This window comes from Salvelinus namaycush, chromosome 11 (assembly GCF_016432855.1).
Source record: "Salvelinus namaycush isolate Seneca chromosome 11, SaNama_1.0, whole genome shotgun sequence".
In the NCBI taxonomy this organism is placed as follows: Eukaryota; Metazoa; Chordata; class Actinopteri; order Salmoniformes; family Salmonidae; genus Salvelinus; species Salvelinus namaycush.
This window is the reverse complement of record NC_052317.1, coordinates 3,322,067-3,345,934: the sequence shown is the minus strand read 5'-3', so window position 1 is coordinate 3,345,934 and position 23,868 is coordinate 3,322,067. Positions and strand designations below refer to the sequence as shown.

The 23,868-nt window shown below is 41.3% G+C and overlaps 1 protein-coding gene and 1 long non-coding RNA gene across 2 annotated transcripts in view; both read left to right on the top strand.

The window, feature by feature from the left end:
- Window positions 1–23,868, top strand: part of myo10 (myosin X) — a 266,652-nt gene that overhangs the window by 99,025 nt on the left and 143,759 nt on the right. The gene's annotated exons all lie outside the window — the stretch shown is intronic.
- Window positions 15,717–18,985, top strand: LOC120055722. Its single transcript, XR_005477719.1, has 4 exons — window positions 15,717–15,839; window positions 16,182–16,243; window positions 16,348–16,399; window positions 18,106–18,985. It is a non-coding gene; the product is annotated as an uncharacterized LOC120055722 (long non-coding RNA).

Sequence of the window (23,868 nt, the reverse complement as noted above, 5' to 3'; positions counted from 1 at the left end):
CAGGAAATGGAGAAGGGGAAAGTTTTATGACCTCAGTCTATTTAATATGGGGGGCTAAAGCTTCTGGAGCCGTTCTGTAGCCGGAGAAGGGAAGGGAAACGAAATGCGGGAAAGGAATGATTGGAAACAGACCCATCCAGTAGTGTAAAAGAGAGAGAGAGAGAGAGTGTGTGTGTGTGTGTGTGTGTGTGTGTGTGTGTGTGTGTGTGTGTGTGTGTGTGTGTGTGTGTGTGTGTGTGTGTGTGTGTGTGTGTTTGCACGTGCATGTCTGTCCATTTGTCTGCATTTCTGAATGTCTGTCTGTCTGCTTGTCTCATAAACATTTCCAAATGCTCCTGTGATACAAATGACAACATGCATACAACATTAAGACACGTTTTTATTCATTTAAACACTTATACCAACTCCCTCCTCTACTATATCAAAGCACAAACCGTATTAAGGCCGTATTGATCTCTCTGTAAATAATGTATCCTCTCTGGTTATACCGGTCTTTGTTTGTAGGTCTAAACCACCCAGAGTGACTGTTTACCAGCTAAGTATAGACACCCCCTCAGTGCCCTGATGTCTGTCTTTGTATTGTAGACCGCCTGTAGTCCGGTGATAATTTGAGGACTGTTGTTAATTGCCCTTTGCTCTCACTCTGCGAAAGTGCGCTGTTTCCCCCATCCACATCCACATTGACGGGGCTGTAGTGGAGCAGGATGAGACCTTCAAATTCCTTGGTGTCCACATAACCACATGTAACGTATGGATTTTCATTAGTAAACGCATCAAAAGTCCCAATTCAAAGTTACACCTCACTTTTCTACTTCTCGAGTTATTACATAAAACTGATCAGAATTCCGAAAGTCATGCCGGAAAATTTATTTGAGGTGTGTGACATAATATGGAGGACCCGGCAAGCCAGCCTATTCCCTATAATGTAAACTCCAACAGAAATAACGCGTGACTAATAGTATGAATGACATACTTCAGCCAATAAGCAAATGCTTTATGAATGTATTACAAACCAACTTGCAAGGTTGCTAGCCAACTGGCCTAATAACGTTAGCCCAACATGACCGCATGAGTCAGCCAGTTGCTATCAAAACCTATTTTACAGCTACATTAAAGTAAACCAAAGTTTTTGAAATTCCCGAAGGCCATCTAACCAGTTATCAAAAAATAGTAGATCAGCTTTAATATTGCAGATAGATTGTGGCTTCCATCAATGTAATTGTCTGCATCATTTCCAATCCCACATATCCCATATATATATATATATATATACACTACCTTTCAAAAGTTTGGAGTCACTTAGAAATGTCCTTGTTTTCCATGAAAACATACATCAAATGAGTTGCAAAATAAATAGGAAATATAGTCAAGACGTTGACAAGGTTATAAATAATGATTTTTAATTTAAATAATAATTGTGTCCTTCAAATGTTGCCTTCGTCAAAGAATCCTCCATTTGCAGCAATTACAGCCTTGCAGACCTTTGGCATTCTAGTTGTCAATTTGTTGAGGTAATCTGAAGAGATTTCACCCCATGCTTCCTGAAGCACCTCCCACAAGTTGGATTGGCTTGCTGGGAACTTCTTACAGTGGTTCGTCCTTTAAAAGTTGCAGCGTACTGCAGCACGGCTTGCGTGGTGCCGCAGAATTCTATGGCACACACTGGTACCATTAATGCTAGTTCGTGCTAGTTTGACAACCAGAGGGAATCTTTGAGAAACATTTGATAGCCTTTAATAGAGACTGTACTAGAGAATTTAAAACCTTTTTTTGTAAGAACATAGTATATGGGACTGATTTTAAGAAATTCTGATTAATTAATTAGATTAATATTATGGTGTTTCAATTCCAAGAAAAACGAAAAACCCTCCATGTTTTCGTTAGGATGGAACCGAAAATATGGCGCTGGACAACGTGACGATTGGGAGTAGGCTACAGTACTGGGCTATTTAGCTAAAGATTCCCTGTGTCGTGCGGGCATGTGGAAGACCGGGGTTCAATTCCCCAATGGGGAGGAAGGAATAGACTGTCCTTGTAAATAAGAATTTGTTCTTAACTGACTTGCCTAGGTAAATAAAAGTTACACCAAGAGCATAACATTTATACACCATAATTGTAGTCTAACCAATACCCAAACGGAGATTCAGTTAAAATAAAAGATCATTGGTTTATCAAGACCAGTCCCCATGCTTGTCTCAGAGCAGTGTGAAACGGTGATAAAATAGTAGTAGGCTATTGCTTCAAATCCTATTGCTTCTAACTTCAATATGCTCTTTAAATAAATAAGTTAAGAGCACATTACTCAACACTAGTGAGACTCATGTCACCTACGGTAGGCCTACAGTATATCGAAAAATATGACGTGACTCTCCGCCAATGATTACATATAGAGGATTGACGGATTGGACAATTCTAAATTAAAACCAAAAGCCGCCTCATGGGTCTCCCGGTGGTGGCCGGCATGGGTATCTGTAACGGCTTTCCTCCATCTCTTCATCCGAAGAGGAGTAGCAAGGATTGGACCAAAGTGCAGCGCGGCTAGTGTTCAACATGTTTAATAAAAGAACAAGTGAAACACTACAAACAACATACAAAATAACAAAATGTGCAAAAACCGAGACAGACCTATCTGGTGCAGACAACCACAGAGACAGGAAACAAACACCCACAAAATCCCAACACAAAACAAGCCTCCTATATATGATTCTCAATCAGGGACAACGATTACCATCTGCCTCTGATTGAGAACCATATTAGGCTGGACATAGAAACAGACAAACTAGACACACAACATAGAATTCCCACCCAGCTCACGTCCTGACCAACTAAACACATACACAACAACAGAAAACAGGTCAGGAACGTGACAGTATCTGTAGAAACGCATTTTGCATTGGGATGCGGTGACTTAGACAGCTGCACCACTGGGGAAGCCCCATGCACAAAATATCAAAATACAGAGAGGTGTTGGTAAAGGTATATTGTCCAGCTAATAGCCCATAATGGACTATTATAATACTGTACATGGTGTCCAGGTCAGGATAACAAAACATTTCTTTATTAAAGACTATCAGAAAGAATGTTGGTACTTATTTATTTTGATACAAAGCCATGAATGAGTGAGTCACTCAGCTTTAAGTAGGTGCCTGGCTATATGACTGTGCCATCAACTTGCTAATACAGTTGAAGTCGGAAGTTTACATACAATTAGGAAATACATCCACAAAAAATTCAATCACTCCAGAAATTTGTTGTTAAGAACTATAGTTTTGGCAAGTCGGTTAGGACATCTACTTTGTGCATGACAGAAGTAGTTTTTCCAACAATTGTTTACAGACAGATTATTTCACTTATAATTCACTGTATCACAATTCCAGTGGGTCAGAAGTTTACATACACTAAGTTGACTGTGCCTTTAAAGAGCTTGGAAAATTCCAGAAAATGTTGTCATGGCTTTAGAAGCATCTGATAGGCTAAGTGACATCATTTGAGTCAATTGGAGGTGTACCTGTGGATGAATTTCAAGGCCTACCTTCAAACTCAGTGCCTCTTTGCTTGACATCCTGGGAAAATCAAAAGAAATCAGCCAAGATCTCATAAAAAAATTGGAGACCTCCACAAGTCTGGTTTATCCTTGTGAGCAATTTCCAAATGCCTGAAGGTACCACGTTCATCTGTACAAACAATAGTACGCAAGTATAAACACCATGGGACCACGCAACCGTCATACCGCTGAGGAAGGAGACGCGCTCTGTCTCCTAGAGATGAACGTACTTTGGTGCGAAAAGTGCAAATCAATCCCAGAACAACTGCAAAGGACCTTGTGAAGATGCTGGAGGGAACAGGTACAAAAGTATCTATATCCACAGTAAAAGGAGTCCTATATCGACATAACCTGAAAGGCCACTCAGCAAGGAAGAAGCCACTGCTCCAAACCGCCATCAAAAAGCCAGACTACGGTTTGCAACTGCACATGGGGACAAAAATTGTACTTTTTGGAGAAATGTCCTCTGGTCTGATGAAGCAAAAATAGAACTGTTTGGCCATAATGGCCATCATTATGTTTGGAGGAAAAAAGGGGGATGCTTGCAAGCCGAAGAACACCATCCCAACCGTGAAGCACGGGGGTGGCAGCATCATGTTGTGGGGGTGCTTTGCTGCAGGAGGGACTGGTGCACTTCACAAAATAGATGGCTTCTTGAGAGAGGAAAATTATGTGGATATAGCGAAGCAACATCTCAAGACATCAGTCAGGAAGTTAAAGCTTGGTCGCAAATGGGTCTTCCAAATGGACAATGACCCCAAGCATACTTCCAAAGTTGTGGCAAAATAGCTTAAGGACAACAAAGTCAAGGTATTGGAGTGGCCATCACAAAGCCCTGACCTCAATCCTATAGAAAATGTGTGGGCAGAACTGAAAAAGCGTGTGCGAGCAAGGAGGCCTAGAAACCTGACTCAGTTACACCAGCTCTGTCAGGAGGAATGGACCAAAATTCACCCAACTTATTGTGGGAAGCTTGTTGAAGGCTACCTGAAACGTTTGACCCAATTAAACAATTTAAAGGCAATGCTACCAAATACTAATTGAGTGTATGTACACTTCTGACCCACTGGGAATGTGATGAAGGAAATAAAAACTGAAATAAATCATTCTCTCTACTATTATTCTGACATTTCACATTTTTTTAATGAAGTGGTGATCCTAACTGACCTAAAACAGAATTTTTACGAGGATTAAATGTCAGGAATTGTGAAAAACTGAGTTTAAATTTATTTGGCTAAGGTGTATGTAAACTTCCGACTTCAACTGTACATCAATAATTTCAAAGCTCGCTACATTGAATTACACATAATTTAAAAGAGATTGTTACAAACTGGATTATATTTAGTAACTTACCTTGAAGAGATGGTGATTGTGTCTAAATAGGCTATTGTCATTTGGTCTAATTAATTCAGTGTCTTTGTCTTTAACTGTCTTTAACTTTTCTACTTCCGGCGCCGACCGAGGTGGCCGCCTCGCTTCGCGTTCCTTGGAAAATATGCAGTATTTTGTTTTTTTATGTGTTATTCCTTACATTGGTACCCCAGGTAATCTTAGGTTTCATTACATACAGTCGGGAGGAACTACTGAATATAAGAGCAACGTCAACTCACCACCGTTACAACCAGGAATATGACTTTCCCGAAACGGATCCAGTGTTTTGCCTTCCACCCAATACAATGGATCTGATCCCAGCCGGCGACCCTATGCGACAGCGTAAAAGGGGCAAACGTAGCGGTCTCCTGCTCAGGCTTCGGAGACGGGCACATCGCGCTCCACTCCCTAGCATACTACTCGCCAATGTCCAGTCTCTTGACAATAAGGTTGATGAAATCCGAGCAAGGGTAACATTCCAGAGAGACATCAGAGATTGTAACATTCTCTGCTTCACGGAAACATGGCTAACTCAAGAGACGCTAACGGAGTCGGTGCAGCCAGCTGGTTTCTTCACGCATCGCGCCGACAGAAACATACATCTTTCTGGTAAGAAGAGGGGCGGGGGTGTATGCCTTATGATTAACGAGACGTGGTGTGATCATAACAACATACAGGAACTCAAGTCATTCTGTTCACCTGATCTAGAATTCCTCACAATCAAATGTCGACCGCATTATCTACCAAGGGAATTCTCTTCGATTATAATCACAGCCGTATATATTCCCCCCCAAGCAGACACATCGATGGCCCTGAACGAACTTTATCTGACTCTTTGTAAACTGGAAACCACACACCCTGAGGCTGCATTCATCGTAGCTGGGGATTTTAACAAGGCTAATCTGAAAACAAAACTCCCTAAATTCTATCAGCATATCGATTGTGCTACCAGAGCTGGTAAAACCTTGGATCATTGTTATACTAACTTCCGCGACGCATATAAGGCCCTCCCCCGCCCTCCTTTCGGAAAAGCTGACCACGACTCCATTTTGTTGCTTCCAGCCTACAAACAGAAACTAAAACAACAAGCTCCCTCGCTCAGGTCTGTTCAACGCTGGTCCGACCAATCTGATTCCACGCTTCAAGACTGCTTCGATCACGTGGATTGGGATATGTTCTGCATTGCGTCCAACAACAACATTGACGAATACGCTGATTCGGTGAGCGAGTTCATTAGAAAGTGCATTGACGATGTCGTACCCACAGCAACGATTAAAACATTCCCAAACCAGAAACCGTGGATTGACGGCAGCATTCGCGTGAAACTGAAAGCGCGAACCACTGCTTTTAACCAGGGCAAGGTGACCGGAAACATGACCGAATACAAACAGTGTAGCTATTCTCTCCGCAAGGCAATCAAACAAGCTAAGTCCCAGTATAGAGACAAAATAGAGTCGCAATTCAACAGCTCAGACACAAGAGGTATGTGGCAGGGTCTACAATCACGGATTACAAAAAGAAAACCAGCCCCGTCGCGGACCAGGATGTCTTGCTCCCAGACAGGCTAAATAACTTTTTTGCTCGCTTTGAGGACAATACAGTGCCACTGACACGGCCCGCTACCAAAACCTGCGGGCTCTCCTTCACTGCAGCCGAGGTGAGTAAAACATTTAAACGTGTTAACCCTCGCAAGGCTGCAGGCCCAGACGGCATCCCCAGCCGCGTCCTCAGAGCATGCGCAGACCAGCTGGCTGGTGTGTTTACGGACATATTCAATCAATCCTTATCCCAGTCTGCTGTTCCCACATGCTTCAAGAGGGCCACCATTGTTCCTGTTCCCAAGAAAGCTAAGGTAACTGAGCTAAACGACTACCGCCCTGTAGCACTCACTTCCGTCATCATGAAGTGCTTTGAGAGACTAGTCAAGGACCATATCACCTCCACCCTACCGGACACCCTAGACCCACTCCAATTTGCTTACCGACCCAATAGGTCCACAGACGACGCAATCCCAACCACACTGCACACTGCCCTAACCCATCTGGACAAGAGGAATACCTATGTGAGAATGCTGTTCATCGACTACAGCTCAGCATTTAACACCATAGTACCCTCCAAACTCGTCATCAAGCTCGAGACCCTGGGTCTCGACCCCGCCCTGTGCAACTGAGTCCTGGACTTCCTGACGGGCCGCCCCCAGGTGGTGAGGGTAGGTAACAACATCTCCACCCCGCTGATCCTCAACACTGGGGCCCCACAAGGGTGCGTTCTGAGCCCTCTCCTGTACTCCCTGTTCACCCACGACTGCGTGGCCATGCACGCCTCCAACTCAATCATCAAGTTTGCGGATGACACTACAGTGGTAGGCTTGATTACCAACAATGACGAGACGGCCTACAGGGAGGAGGTGAGGGCCCTCGGAGTGTGGTGTCAGGAAAATAACCTCACACTCAACGTCAACAAAACAAAGGAGATGATTGTGGACTTCAGGAAACAGCAGAGGGAGCACCCCCCTATCCACATCGACGGGACAGTAGTGGAGAAGGTGGAAAGTTTTAAGTTCCTCGGTGTACACATCACGGACAAACTGAATTGGTCCACCCACACAGACAGCGTTGTGAAGAAGGCGCAGCAGCGCCTCTTCAACCTCAGGAGGCTGAAGAAATTCGGCTTGTCACCAAAAGCACTCACAAACTTCTACAGATGCACAATCGAGAGCATCCTGTCGGGCTGTATCACCGCCTGGTACGGCAACTGCTCCTCCCACAACCGTAAGGCTCTCCAGAGGGTAGTGAGGTCTGCACAACGCATCACCGGGGGCAAACTACCTGCCCTCCAGGACACCTACACCACCCGATGTCACAGGAAGGCCATAAAGATCATCAAGGACAACAACCACCCAAGCCACTGCCTGTTCACCCCGCTATCATCCAGAAGGCGAGGTCAGTACAGGTGCATCAAAGCAGGGACCGAGAGACTGAAAAACAGCTTCTATCTCAAGGCCATCAGACTGTTAAACAGCCAACACTAGCATTTAGCGGCCGCTGCCAACATACTGACTCAACTCCAGCCACTTTAATAATGGGAATTGATGGAAATTATGTAAAAATGTACCACTAGACACTTTAAACAATGCCACTTAATATAATGTTTACATACCCTACATTACTCATCTCATATGTATATGTATATACTGTACTCTATATCATCTACTGCTTCTTGCCATCTTTATGTAATACATGTATCACTAGCCACTTTATGTTTACATACCCTACATTACTCATCTCATATGTATATACTGTACTCTATACCATCTACTGCATCTTGCCTATGCCGTTCTGTACCATCACTCATTCATATATCTTTATGCACATATTCTTTATCCCTTTACACTTGTGTGTATAAGGTAGTAGTTGTGGAATTGTTAGGTTACATTTACATTTAAGTCATTTAGCAGACGCTCTTATCCAGAGCGACTTACAAATTTACCTTTTATATTTAACTAGGCAAGTCAGTTAAGAACAAATTCTTATTTTCAATGACGGCCTAGGAACAGTGGGTTAACTGCCTGTTCAGGGGCAGAACGACAGATTTGTACCTTGTCAGCTCGGGGATTTGAACTTGCAACCTTTCGGTTACTAGTCCAACGCTCTAACCACTAGGCTACCCTGCCGCCCCGGCAGTTAGATTACTTGTTGGTTATTACTGCATTGTTGGAACTAGAAGCACAAGCATTTCGCTACACTCGCATTAACATCTGCTAACCATGTGTATGTGACAAATAAAATTTGATTTGATTTGATTAACTGCCATTTCTCGAAAGTCAGACTCTTCCCACAAGCCAACACATTTTTCTCAGCTTCAGAATCAAGATTATTAAAAAAATAATAATAATTGCCAAAAATTTTACGTATAGATTTTACAGATAGAAAGAATTCAAAAGTATTTATCCACAGTCTGCTCTGGACAAGTCCGGTCCTAGAGTGTCTTAACGAGATGTTCATAACTTTAACATGAGCTTATTTCCCAAATATTCTAGTTTAAGAATGATCAAGAATGAAAGTCTATACCCTAAGCTTAGGCATACACTATTCTCAATCACAGCTTTATGAGAGAACAAACAATATCATTTATTTACTATTATTTTATGAGGCAAATAAAGCAATTATTATCCACTTCTGAAGATGGGAGACTGCTTAGATCCAGCCCATGATGTATAACCTAACTCACTAAAACCCTGTTTATACCTGGTGCTAACATGGGTCCTTTATTCTGATCTTGTCTATATTCTGATTGTGCCCACATTTCCAGTAATGTGTCTACACACATTATCCATCCACTGTGTCTGCATTGTGACCAGATTTCCTGGTCACTTCGTTTATGCTAATTATTTCACAGCTACTCTTTCAAACATAATATGTATTTATTTATTGTATGACACATATTTATGTAATCAGTCAATTGTGCCACCAGTCAAAGATTTTAGAGGGCGTAATAATGATGATTTAAATGGTTTCTTTGTCCAGATCTTTCTACACTTGTAAGATATCCAGACACAATGCATGTCTGATTACCTCCGGAGGTGGGCAGGAGGATCGGATCACAGTGTGTCTTTTGATTGTGCCCACATTTTTAGACAGGTGTAGACAATCAGAATGTGGACTAGATCAGGACAAAGGGTGCAAGTTAGAACCAGGTATAAACAGGGTTTATGTCACTGCTCCATAATTTGCGCGCCACACACACGCACACACACACACACAAACTTCTTCCATGCTGAAGCTCCTCCACCAGAAATAAATATTAGAAAAGATTTGCCTGCATTTAGCCTCAGCCCAGGCTTTCAACAACATTATCTTTCACCATTATTCTTCAAGATGTAGCATTTAGATTTCGCTGAGCAAATGTTTTTTGCTTGGTCAATAGGGGATGATACCATCGTATATCACAATGTTTTATGGGTACATAATCACGATAGGACAAAGGTTGACATCGCCCAACCGTAATCAACTGTCTGGTCTAATTTTCACAGCTGTAAATCTGAACTGTACATCTAACCATGCAGACACCAGTAGTTCTAACCAGCACTTTTGTCAAATTTAACAATGACAAACCCTGGTTCAATGCCGAACTCAGAGCCCTGCGCTCAGCCAAAGAGGGGGCACATAGGAGCAACAACAAAGAGGCCTATAGAACTGCTAACAGCTGCTCAACAAGGGGATTAAAGTGGGCAAAATTCATTACAAGGAGTGGCTAGAACAACAATTCGAGCCCAACAACAGCTCGTCTGTCTGAATGGGTCTCCAGCAGATCACAAACTACAAATAAAAGACCCCCCAGGCACTAGACGACCCACTACTGTCAAACCAGCTGAACGAGTTCTACTGTCGTTTTGAATCTCAAAAAGCCCTCAGCCATCAAGAGTTTCTTCTCCGCCATCTTGCCCCTCAGCTGACAACACTTTCAGCCATCAGGACTCTACTCCCTTCCTCCAACCCCCTCACTCCCTCCCCCTTACTCCCGCCTACCCCAGGCTGCCCACCCCCTCGTCATCATAGAACAGGAGGTGAACAAGCTCTTCAAGAGGCAAAACAGCAGGAAGGTTGCAAGCCCAGACCGGGTCTCCTCAGCCACACTAAAGCACTGCGCTGACCAGTTTTCCCTTGTTTTCACGGACATATTCAATCAGTCTCTGGAACTATGCACTGTACCTGCCTGCTTCAATTGCTCCACCATCATCCCCGTCCCGAAGAAACAAAAGGTAACCGCCTGAATAACCAGACCTGTAGCGCTCACCTCGGTCATCATGAAAACCTTTAAGCACCTTGTCCTATCCCATCTCAAAACCACCACTTGACCCCATGCGGTTAGCCTACAGAGCTAGTCGGTCTGTGGATGACGCCGTCGACATGGGCCTTCACTACATCCTCCAACACCTCGACAACGCAAGGACATACGTGAGGATAATATTTGTGGACTTTAGCTCAGCCTTCAACACAATCATTCTGGAACTGCTACAGCACAAATTTACCCAGCTGAAAGTATTTGACTCTATCTGTCGGTGGATCACCAACTTCCTAACCAACAGGACACAGCTCCATATCTCTTAGCACGGGGTCACCGCAGGGTTGCATGCTCTCCCCCCTCCTCTACTGACTCTACATCAATGACTGCACCTCCAACGTCGCATCTGTCAAACTACTCAGGTTTGCTGATGACACCAACCTGGTTGGTCTCATCTCCGACAACTACGAGTCCATGTTTTATTTTTATTTATTTATTTAACCTTTATATAACTTGGCAAGTCAGTTAAGGACAAATTCTTATTTACAATGACGGCCTACCAAAAGGCAAAAGATGGGGGCTGGGTTTAAAAATAATTTAAAAAATAACATATAAATATAGGACAAAACACACACATGTATCTTGGAGAGGTTCACCGCCTGGTGGCCTGGTGCAGTCGCAACAACCTGGAACTCAACACAGTCAAAACCGTAGAGATGGTGATTGACCTCGAGATTGATGGCTCCGCCGTCAGCATGGCCAAGTCATTCAAATTCCTGAGGACCATCATCTGCCACAAACTCAAGTGGGAGGACAACATCACAGCCGTGACCAAGAACGCTCGACAGAGGATGTACTATCTGCGCCTGCTGCCGAAACTCAAACTGATTCGATTCTACACGTCCATCACTATCTGGTTTGGGTCCTGGCAAACTGCAGTGCATTGTCCGGTCTTCAGTCCCCTGCCCACCATCAAGGACCTTTACGCCTCCAGTGCAAGGAAGCGTGCAGGTAAGATCATCGCCGACCCTGCCCATCCTGGACACCCCATGTTTTCAAAACTCTGCTCTGGCAGATGATTTAGGTCAATCATGACCAAAACTTCCCGCCACCTCAATTGGGCTGATTACTGCACCTTGTCATCAATGAGCTCAAATACTAATCTACCCTACTGCATTTGCACTATGTTCACCTCCGCACAACACTGTATATGCACTGCAGTGGGGGCTGGTGGGGGGAGCTATAGGAGGACATGCTCATTGGAATGGCTAGACTGGAATAAATGGAACGGAGTCAAACGTGGTTTCCATATGTTTGATACCGTTCTATTTATTCCATTCCAGCTATGAGCCTGTCCTCCTATAGCTCCTCCCACCAGCCTCCACTGACGTGCTGTATATATTTGCCATGGCAGCATCCCTCCCTCTGCATATATAGATATTTATCCTCTGTAAATTGTACTGTATATTCCCACTGCAATCAGCCTAAACTCCAGAGTTATGTTTAGTGTTCCAATATTGTATATTCTGTATGATGTTTTTGTGGACTTGTGTCTGTATACTATTTGTATATTGCCTATTTTTCCCCCAAATCAAAACATTTAACCTGGAAGGTGTTTTCAAGGTACTTCAGGTCTGTCAAATCTATTTTACCCATACATACAGTATAGCAGAAGGTGTAAATTGTGTGTGGATGAAATGGGGGTGGTTCAGGTAGTTAGTCACAGTCACAAAATAATCTCCCGCTTGCTATTTTCTGCATTCACTACGCCCAAGGCTATAAACTCCTGCCCCCAGCGGGCGAATGGAGTTTGCCGTTCAAGACGTGATTTGCATCTCTTGCTGGTAGCCTCGACTCATAGGACCACTATAAGCCCTTGGCAGTCCGCTTTTGCATCTCTGGCATTTAGCCTCCAGGCAGAGGACCGCTATAAAACCTAGGCAAGCCATCTAGCCATGAGTTCATTTGAAAGCCAATACCAAAGAATTTCTCTGATCTCAAATTCAGCCTGCCACCTTCCAGTTACCTACTGTCAGCCAGAAGATGTAAGCTGTTTTGTTTTTGTTCCTATCAATACTTTACATTTGTTTTTATCAATTTGAAAACACAATACAACCACACATGTGGACATAATGCATTTACAATCATTGAGGATGACCCAAAAAAGTGATAGAACTACACCTAATAATTTACAGTTGAAATAGATTTATGCCTCAAAATAGTGTACATTTTGCCATTGATTTAATGTAGGCTACTACAGTGGAAGTGGGAAGTTTACATACACCTTAGCCAAATACATTTAAACTCAGTTTTTCACAATTCCTGACATTTAATTTAAATTCCCTGTCTTTCTTAGGTCAGTTAGGATCACCCTTTATTTTAAGGATGTGAAATATCAGAATAATAGTAGAGAGAATTATTTATTTCAGTTTTTATTTCCTTCATCACATCCTTCATCACATTCCCAGCGGGTCAGAAGTTTACATACACTCAATTAGTATTTGCTAGCATTGCCTTTAAATTGTTTAACTTGGGTCAAACGTGTCGGGTAGCTTCCCACAATATGTTGGGTGAATTTTGACACATTCCTCCTGACAGAGCTGGTGTAACTGGGTCAGGTTTGTAAGGCCTCCTTGCTCGCACATGCTTTTTCAGTTCTGCCCACAAATTTTCTATGGGATTGAGGTCAGGGCTTTGTGATGGCCACTCCAATACCTTGACTTTGTTGTCCTTAAGCCATTTTGCCACAACTTTGGAAGTATGCTTGGGGTCATTGTCCATTTGGAAGACCCATTTGCGACCAAGCTTTAACTTCCTGACTGATGTCTTGAGATGTTGCTTCGCTATATCCACATAATTTTCCTCCCTCATGGTGCTATCTATTTTGTGAAGTGCACCAGTCCCTCCTGCAGCAAAGCACCCACAAAACATCATGCTGCCACCCCCGTGCTTCACGGTTGGGATGGTGTCTTCAGCTTGCAAGCGTCCCCCATTTTCCTCCAAACATAACGATGGTCATTATGGCCAAACAGTTCTATTTTTGTTTCATCAGACCAGAGGACATTTCTCCAAAAAGTACGATCTTTGTCCCCATGTGCAGTTGCAAACCGTGGTCTGGCTTTTTGATGGCGGTGTTTTGGAGTAGTGGCTTCGTCCTTGCTGAGCGGCCTTTCAGGTTATGTCGATATAGAACTTGCTTTACTGTGGATATAGATATTTTTGTACCTGCTTCCTCCAGCATCTTCACAAGGTCCTTTGCTGTTGTTCTGGGATTGATTTTCACTTTTCACACCAAAGTATGCTCATCTCTAGGAGACAGAATGCGTCTCCTTCCTGAGCGGTATGACGGCTGTGTGGTCCCATGGTGTTTATACTTGCGTACTATTGTTTGTACAGATGAACGTGGTACCTTCAGGCATTTGGAAATTGCGGTCTACACATTTTTTTCTGAGGTCCTGGCTGATTTCTTTAGATTTTCCCATGATGTCAAGCAAAGAAGCACTGAGTTTGAAGGTAGGCCTTGAAATTCATCCACAGGTACACCTTAAATTGACTCAAATTATGTAAATGAGCCTATCAGAAGCTTCTAAAGCCATGACATCATTTTCTGGAATTTTCCAAGCTGTTTAAAGGCACAGTAAACTTAGTGTATGTAAACTTCTGACCCACTGGAATTGTGATACAGTGAATTATAAGTGAAATAATCTGTCTGTGAACAATTGTTGGAAAAATGACTTCTGTCATGCACAAAGTAGATGTGCTAACCGACTTGCCAAAACTATAGTTTGTTAACAAGAAATGTGTGGTGGTTGAAAAACGAGTTTTAATGACTCCAACCTAAGTTTGTGTAAACTTCTGACTTCAACTGTATATTTTTGACTCAATACAAATGGTTCCTTTCTAGCAATAAATGTCACTCCCTAAACCGCCTCACCCACTTGAAGAAAAGAAGAAGAAGCCGAAAAGCCTCAACAGGAAGTTATTTATTACCATCCTCCATTGAGTTTTGAAATCTGTCTTTGATACTTGATAGCTAATATCCAGTAGCTTTTGGTAAATAAAATTTCACAGGCTTTTGGAACTAAAGAACAGTTTAATTGTTTTTATTTATCACTGCCGAAAGATTGGAAATACCAAAAAATAATACGCTTGTGGCACCCATGGAGCACCAATTCGCTAACCTGAATTTTGAGTCATGCATAGAGTGGATCGTTTGTGGGAGACAACAGACCTCATTAGCTATCTAACGTAAACTCACTCACTTTTGTACATCGCCTTGGTCCGTACAATTGACCTTATTTTAGCGCACCAAAAACGTAATACTTCCAGATCAACTGTAATGTCAATACCATTGTAAAGCACAATTTCTCCCCTTTCCAACAGAATCAATTACATGACCCCCACGCTGCCCGTTTCTGCATAATTCAACAAGGCAATGAGCTCCGTCGGGTCTTTTTAAAAATGGCGGGTGGGGAATCGAAACTAATGCGTGATAGTGAGAAGGACAGTTGTCGTGTGGGAAAACTGCTTTTTTTCACTCGATCTGTCCAACTTATCACCTTATCGCCTCTAAAATGTAAATAAAACACTATAAAGAGTTTATATAATGTGTCATTACACACCTATTTGAAGGTTTGTGTCGAATTTGAATCGGGTTTTTAGGGCGGTGCTAAAGTGATCTTAGAAGTAAACAGCGGCTTTGAGAGTCATGATCGCATGCAGTGATGACGCAAAAAATGACTAGGTATCCCCCCTAACCCCCGTCACTGTCCATTTCTTGTTTTTAAACGATGAGAGAAGTGCTACACCTGGTGGAGAGAGATTGTAAGACAGAAATAGTTGCTATATGCTTTTTTCAACTTTTCTCCAATACTATAGAGCGATTACAATGTCGATCAACGCTTGAATAGAAACGTAGTTCACACCCCAGATTTTGAAGTCAACACAGTCGCTACAGTCCCATTAGTTTTCTTTGCAGCTTCGTTTGAATATCACGGTTGCGCACATTTGTACGGAATGGGGTGAGTTTACGTTAGCTAGTTGTTTTTCATTTTTAAAACCAATGCGTTTGAAAATGTTTCTCGTTTCTAGTCCTCATCTGTTCATGCACCAGATTGGAATGCAAAGTTTGTTTGCTCAAGTAAGTAATATTACTGCGTTCCTTCATTTGTGAGTAGTTTTATTGTGTAACGTTAACATCAACGAGGACAATAATGCAAGCTAGCGAGCTTAGATAGCTAGTTAACATTACTTTGCTAGTTTGCTAACTTTAGCTAGCTAGCTAAATAGAAACATGAACTTAACCGTTGCTAGCTAGCTAAATTATGATTGTGTCCTTGCTAGCCACATTACTTAGCTAGCTGGCTAACATTTGATGGTTTACTAATTATCAAAATTGACTAACATTATATGTAACTATATTCACAGGAGAAAAATCCCCTTTAGTCATGTAGCTAGCTAATCTGGTGTGTCTTTCAATTAGGGCAATGGCCAGCCTCAGCATCGTATTCACCACAGCACCATGTGGATGTGATAGTCATGGAGGTATGTATCGTTACATTCACTTAGCCCAGATGAGACTCTGCCTCTCTGTTCTTTCTTGTACAGTATTTAATTCATTTCAATGTAACGTTATTTTTTTCAAACAGGGCCAGGAGTGAGACACTCCATCGGTGCCAAGTTTGGGCCGCAGACATGAAGGTAAGAATATAACTGTTACCAACTTAAATGTAAATACTTATTGGAAATATCTGCCATCTGTCTTTAGACCCAGGCCTGGGCAAAGGCCGGCTCCAGAGCCCTCAAATTAAAAGCCCAATGAATACTCGCCTTTGTGTAATGATTTAACTCCCACCGCTTGTGGGACATTTATATTGAAGGCACGTATAAATAACAACTGCACGAGGACAGACAGTGTCTGCCAGGCTGACACACACGACACAGTAACAAATAGTAGCTAGCTAGACATTTTCTCAACAATTAGTTTTTCAAAGATTTCAAAGAAAAAGGAAAGCAGACAATGAATGTAGGGTGTTCCAGGAAGAGTGGACATTGAAATATTTATTTATTGAGGTATCAGGGAAAGCTGTGTGCTTAGTGTGCAAAGAGTGCATCGCTGTCTTGAAAGACTACAACTTGTCCCGACACTTCCAGACGAAGCATGCAGAGAAATATAGGAATATGCCTTCTGAGCAGAGGGCAAGTGCATCAAAATAGTTGCTTTCTCAGTTGCAAAAGCAGCAAGGACTTTTCACAAAACTGCATTCAGCAACGTCGGAATTGTGAGAGCTAGCTATGTACTGTCCCACAAAATCGCTAAACATAGCAAGCCATTCGCTGAGGGCGAAATCATTAAAGCATGTTTAATTGACTCTGCAGCAATACTTTGCCCCGACAAGAAAGAGCTGTCTAAGCCTTCAAGGAAAAATTACTCCTCCTGGCCCGCCAAGTACCAGCCAACAATCTCACCCACCTTCCGACACTACTAATATATTCCCTATCAGATGACCAGCAGGAGAAGTATACATCGCTGCTCCGTTCTTTGAACTGTGAGTTTTCTCTTCGTTTTGAGGATTTCAAAGTGTTGGAAAATGACATGCTTTTGGTTTCCTCTCCTTTCACCTTTAATGTGGATAACGCTCCCACTGACCTGCAACTTGAGCTTATCGATCTTCAGTCTGATGCAGTAATTTAAAACAATGTCACTGACCAGGTTCTATGCATCTCTCAATGAACAAAACTTTCCAAAGATTACGAGTCATGTTCAGAAGATCTTTGGGTCAACCTATGTATGTGAGCAGTGGTGAAACACATTTTCAGTGATGAAATATAACAAGTCAAAAGCACAGATCATCTCTTACTGACTCTCACCTCTCTGCAATCCTGCGCATAGTGACGTCAGAAACTATACCTGACTTCACTGCTCTAGTCAATGCCCATCAGAGACTTCACTCCTCACACTGATTGAGTAGTTTAAATGTAATGTTAAGCTCTCTCTTTCTTGTGTTTTTGTGCATACCCTTAAGAGTCTTGTCCGTGGTGCTGAATGCAGTGTACTTTTTCCTCCGTGTAGTTCATTGCATGTTTAATAATGAAAATACCTACCAAAAGGAGAACATTGATGTGGTTTATTTCTGTGCAAGTTAAAAAAGTTAAATAAGTAGCATATCTGGAGGTGATTTACAGTAGATATATCTGTCAACACAGTCATACACATGATGTATAATCCTGTAATATGATTCTGGCCCGCGATGGCAAAAATATATTCTAATGTGGCCCTCCTTGGAGAATAATTGTCCAGGCCTGCTTTAGACTGTCACAATAAATGTATTTAAAATATAGGGGGTGGGGGAGGCAAATATGTTAACATAGTGTATGATTTCTAATACCTCTCTTGCATTTTGTAGCTTTTGTAGGTTCTAGCTGTAATGGGTGCCAAGGACCTGAAGTCGACAGTGTGGCGGATGCTACCTTGCAATCTGTCAAACCGTCTCGCCATCGTCATAACCTGGATTGGGGCAGGGGATAAGGCCTGTGTCAGGGACTTGTTTCTGAAGACCATTCTATTTTTAAATGTGTTCCATTTGTTTTCTGTACTTTTTAAGTTTAAAAAAAAAGTCACTACGACACTTCAGGAGAGTCACCAAGAAGGTAACCCAGTAGGATCAATAGGATGTAAAAAGTGAAACAGCAAAGGTACTAAATATGGGTCAACATTTTTTGTGGTGGAGTTTTTTTTTTATCTCCTAGATATAGGACAAACACTTCAAAACGTTATTGCTTATTATTTATTTTTGGACTGTCTGTTTTGCCATTTTTTTAATGTGTTATACAATGTGTTTCTATGGGCTATAGCAGTAAAGAACACATGTAATATTTTATCAAATCATTTTTGTATATATTTTTTATACTGACAGGGGTTCTAAAATTCTACATCAAATAGCTAAATGATCCATGGTATGACCATCTTAAAACAATTCCATATGTTAGCTTAGATATCGCGAACACAGGGCTTAGACTTACACTCACAGGTTTTTAATGCAGCAGCAAACATTGTCACTGATTCTCCCTCTTCCTGGTTTCTTCTGTGGAACCTAAACCTTTCAGAAATAACTAGTGGTTTTGGTGAAAAGTGTCCTTTCAGTATTTCCACAATATCTTCATATAGTGACTTGGGAAAGTATACAGTCCCTTGGACTTTTTCAAAAAAATTCTACATTACAACCTTATTCTAAAATGGATTAAATACTTTTTTTCAGCAATCTACACACAATACCTCATAATGACAAAGCGAAAACAGGTTTTTAGAAATGTGTGCAAATGCATTAAAAATAAAAAAGTATAAAAACGTATTCAGACCCTTTGCTATGAGACTTGAAATAGAGCTCAGGTGCATCCTGTTTCCATTGATCATCCTTGATGTTTCTACAACTTCATTGGAGTCCACCTGTGGTAAATTCAATTGATTGGACATGATTTGGAAAGGCACACACCTGTCTATACAAGGTCTATACAATAATATTGAACTATATGTTAAAACTTGTAATATTAATCTCTATACAGATGACACTGTTATGTTTGCCATTTCCTGAACTGTTGACCAGGCTATGTCAGAGCTTCAATCTTACCTTTTTGCATTGACTTACAGAAAGCACTAGTTAGTTTAAAATGTGTACTTAATTAAAGATTAAATGCAAGATTAAATGCATAATAAATAATAATAATAAAATAATTCTCGCAAAAATATTTCAAATGGACTACATTTTTATTAATTGGATGGTTCTCCCATTTGGATTGACAAAGATGTATTGTTTAAAAAATATATGGATGAACTAGGTAAAGAGCTAAGATTTAAAGTGGGCTTTTTTAGAAATAAATGTTGCCTCTTCCTAAATAGCAGGAAGTAGATTGTACAGTAAATTTTCCTGTCAGTTCTTGACTTTATCACAGGTGATATTTTTAGTGCATTGTTGGAATAACCTGCAAAATTCCTTGCATCTTGATTCCAGGCTGCCACTAGTGTAGTTTAGGACTCTGGTGTTAAATGAATTCATAGAAGATTGCAGTTGTTTCTATCGATTCTAATGGTTTATTTGTTGTAATTGTAGTATTGCAATTTAACCTTGTAGTTTATATATATATATATATATATATAGACGCACGCACGCACGCACGCACGCACACACACACACACACACACACACACACACACACACACACACACACACACACACACACACACACACACACACACACACAGCGCGCACACACACACACACAGTACCAGTCAAAAGTTTGGACACACCCACTCATTCCAGGATTTTCTTTATTTTTACTATTTTCTACATTGTAGAATAATAGTGAAGACATCAAAACTATGGAATAACATATATGGAATCATGTAGTAACCAAAAAAGTGTTAAACAAATCAAAATATATTTTATATTTGAGATTCTTCAAAGTAGCCACCCTTTGCCTTGATGACAGCTTTGCACACTCTTGGCATTCTCTCAATCAGCTTCATGAGGAATGCTTTTCCAACAGTCTTGAAGGAGTTCCCACATATGCTGAGCACTTGTTGGGTGTTTTTCCTTCACTCTGCAGTCCACCTTATCCCAAACCATCTCAATTGGTTGAGGTTGGGGGATTGTGGAGCCCATGTCATCTGATGCAGTACTCCATCACTCTCCTTCTTGGTCAAATAGCCCTTACAAAGCATGGAGGCGTGTTTTGGGTCATTGTCCTTTTTAAGAAACAAATGTAAGTCCCACTACGCGCAAACTAAATGGGATGGCGTATCGCTGCAGAATGCTGTGGTATCCATGCTGGTTAAGTGTGCCTTGAATTCTAAATAAATCACTTACAGTGTCGCCTGCAAAGCACCATTACACCTCCTCCTCCATGCTTCACGCAGCATGATTCACACAGTCTCCTCTGAACAGATGATGTTGAGATGTGTCTGTTACTTGAACTCTGTGAAGCATTTATTTGGGCTGCAATCTGAGGTGCAGTTAATTGCCCATTTCTGAGGCTGGTAACTCTAATGAACTTATCCTCTGCAGCAGAGGTAACTCTGGGTCTTACTTCCTGTGGCGGTCCTCATGAGAGCCAGATTCATCATGGCGCTTGATGGATTTTATTACTGCACTGGAGGAAACTTTCCAAGTCCTTGAGATTTTCCGGATTGACTGACCTTCATGTCTTAAAGTAATTTCTCTTTTGTTATTTGAGCTGTTGTTGCCATAATATGGACTTGATCTTTTAGCAAATAGGGCTATCTTCTGTATACCAACCCTACCTTGTCACAACACAACTGATTGGCTCAAACGTATTAAGAAGGAAAGAAATTCCACTATTTAACTTTTAAGAAAAGACACCTGTTAATTGAAATTCATTCCAGGTGACTACCTCATGAAGCTGGTTGAGAGAATGCCAAGAGTGTGCAAAGCTGTGTTCAAGGCCAAGGGTGGCTACTTTGAAAAATCTCAAATATAAAATATATTTTGATTTAACACTTTTTTCAGTTACTACATGATTGATTCCATATGTGTTATTTCATAATGTTGATGTCTTCACTATTATTCTACAATGTAGAAAAACTATTGAATGAGTAGGTGTGTACAAACTTTTGAATGGTACTTCTGTGTGGCAGCTTCAATAAATAGTACCCGCAAAACACCATTCTCAACGTCAACAGTGTAGAGGCGACTCTGGGAAACTCTGCCTAGAAGGCCAGCATCCCGGAGTCGCCTCTTCACTGTTGATGTTGAGACTGGTGTTTTGCGGGTACAATTTAATGAAGCTGCTGGTTTACGACTTGTGAGGCGTCTGTTTCTCAAACTAGACACTCTAATGTACTTGTCCTCTTGTTCAGTTGTGCACCGGGGCCTCCTACTACTCTTTCTATTGTGGTTAGAGCCAGTTTGCGCTGTTCTGTGAAGGGAGTAGTACACAGAGCTGTACGAGATCTTCAGTTTCTTGGCAATTTCTCGCATGGAATGGCCTTCATTTCTCAGAACAAGAATAGACTGACGAGCTTCAGAAGAATGTCCTTTATTTCTGTCCATTTTGAGCCTGTAATCAAACCGACAAATGCTGATGCTCCAGATACTCAACTGGACTAAAGAAGGCCAGTTTTATTGCTTCTTTAAATCAGGATAACATTTTTCAGCTGTGCTAACATAATTGCAAAAGGGTTTTCTAATGATCAATTAGCCTTTCAAAATGATAAACGTGGATTAGCTAACACAACATACCATTGGAACACAGGAGTGATGGTTGCTGGTAATGGTTCTCTGTACGCCTATGTAGATATTCCATAAATCTGTTGTTTCCAGCTACAATAGTGATTTACAACATTAACCATGTCTACACTGTATTTCTGATCAATTTATGTTATTTTAATGGACTTTTTTTTTGCTTTCAAAAATAAGGACATTTCTAAGTGACCCCAAACTTTTGAATGGTAGTGTATATATTATTCTTGTTATGTTTGGAATGTACATTTCTCTTGATTGTGAAAATGTTTGTACTCAGGTCACCATTGTAAATGAGACCCTGGTCTCAATTGGGCTGACCTGAATTAATAAAACTTTTAATAAAGAAAAAACAAATACACTGATAAATAAAATTGTTTTTCCTGAGTGTACCTTTAATAGAGCTGAGATTTACTTTGAAGTGCAAAGTGTAGCAATACAGGTGAAATCAGTATTTTACCCAGACATGGTGGCGTAAAAGAAAGATTTAAATGCTGTGAACCAAGAGGTTGTGAGTTCAAATCCTAGGTGAGGACATGTTGAATTATAACAACTGTTTAAATGAACAAAATGTAATCATGTGGGTCAAATTTGTAAGTTGCAAATGCTTTATATTGAAAGACGTGTGTGTGTGTCTGTTTCCCTAACCTTGTCAACAGACAAAGAGCTGGGAATGGATCAGTGTTCGCCAATCAGGGCTTTGATGGGCTTAGCAACAGTAACAAGGGGTGATGTGTAATGAGGCACATATTTTGGGGGGGAGAATGTTTCTTTAGGGCCATCAGGCAACGTCCTAAAAACCTCTTTATGGACATCCCCGGAAACAAGTGAGGAACTAGACAAAAACCTCCAGGGGACCATGACAGAATATTCTATGTTTTAAACGTCTTTGATCCCCGGAATGTACTTGCAACGTTCCAATAAAACATTGGAGCATTAATATCTTATATTCCGAGAATATGTCAACCATTTGCTCTGTATGTTTGGTGTGACGTTGATTGAATATTCTCCTAATGCACGTAAAACCAAGTATATGCTATTTTCTAAATCACGTGAAAATATATCTGATGATTTTTGCATATGTAACATTGGATGGTGCCCTCATTGATTGTGTCCCAACTTATACATTTCTAGGCATCTGGATTGATAATAGGGCTTTCCTTCAAGACTCATGTTGATGAGTTAGTTAATTAAGAAGTTAATAGTTCAAATGGGCTTTTATGGGAATAGGTCATGCCTTTCCTTAAATAGCAGAAAACAAATAATTCAGTCAACATTTATTTCCGGTCTTAGACAATGGTGATATCGTCAATATGAATGCAGATGCCACTGTTTTGAAGCCACTGGATGCAGTTATCGTAGTGCGTTGTGCTTTTTTACGGGTGATAGTTTCAGCACACATCACTGCACTCTGTATCAGAAAGTAGGCTGGCCCTCTTTGAAGTCTGGTAGATCGATGCATTGCACCCTTGTTGTTTATAAAGCCCTGATGCATAACCTGCCTCCGTACCTAGCTTCTCTGTTAACCTACGGAAATATAAGCTGTCAGACACAGTCTAAGGGATGGCTAACTTTGGAGATCCCTTCCATCTCGATAGAGTTAGGTTAGCCTTTAGCTATTTTCTACCTTGCTTGTGGAATGGTGTACAGAGTTTGCTGAAAGTGGATGAATTAGTGCCTCTGAGGCAGGTCAGACGGCTGTGTGAGGACCTTTTTAGGGAAGAATGTGTTTGTTTCTTATGATTCTATGCTTGGATCTTTTTGTGTGTGTTTTTGCTTGCTTACATATTTTGTATGTTAACTATGTATTTTTACGATGTTTTGTAACTTTCCACAGGTCATTGCTGTGAATGTGAATGTATTCTCAGTCAACTCACCTGGTAAAACAAGGAATAAATCCATAAAGACAAAATT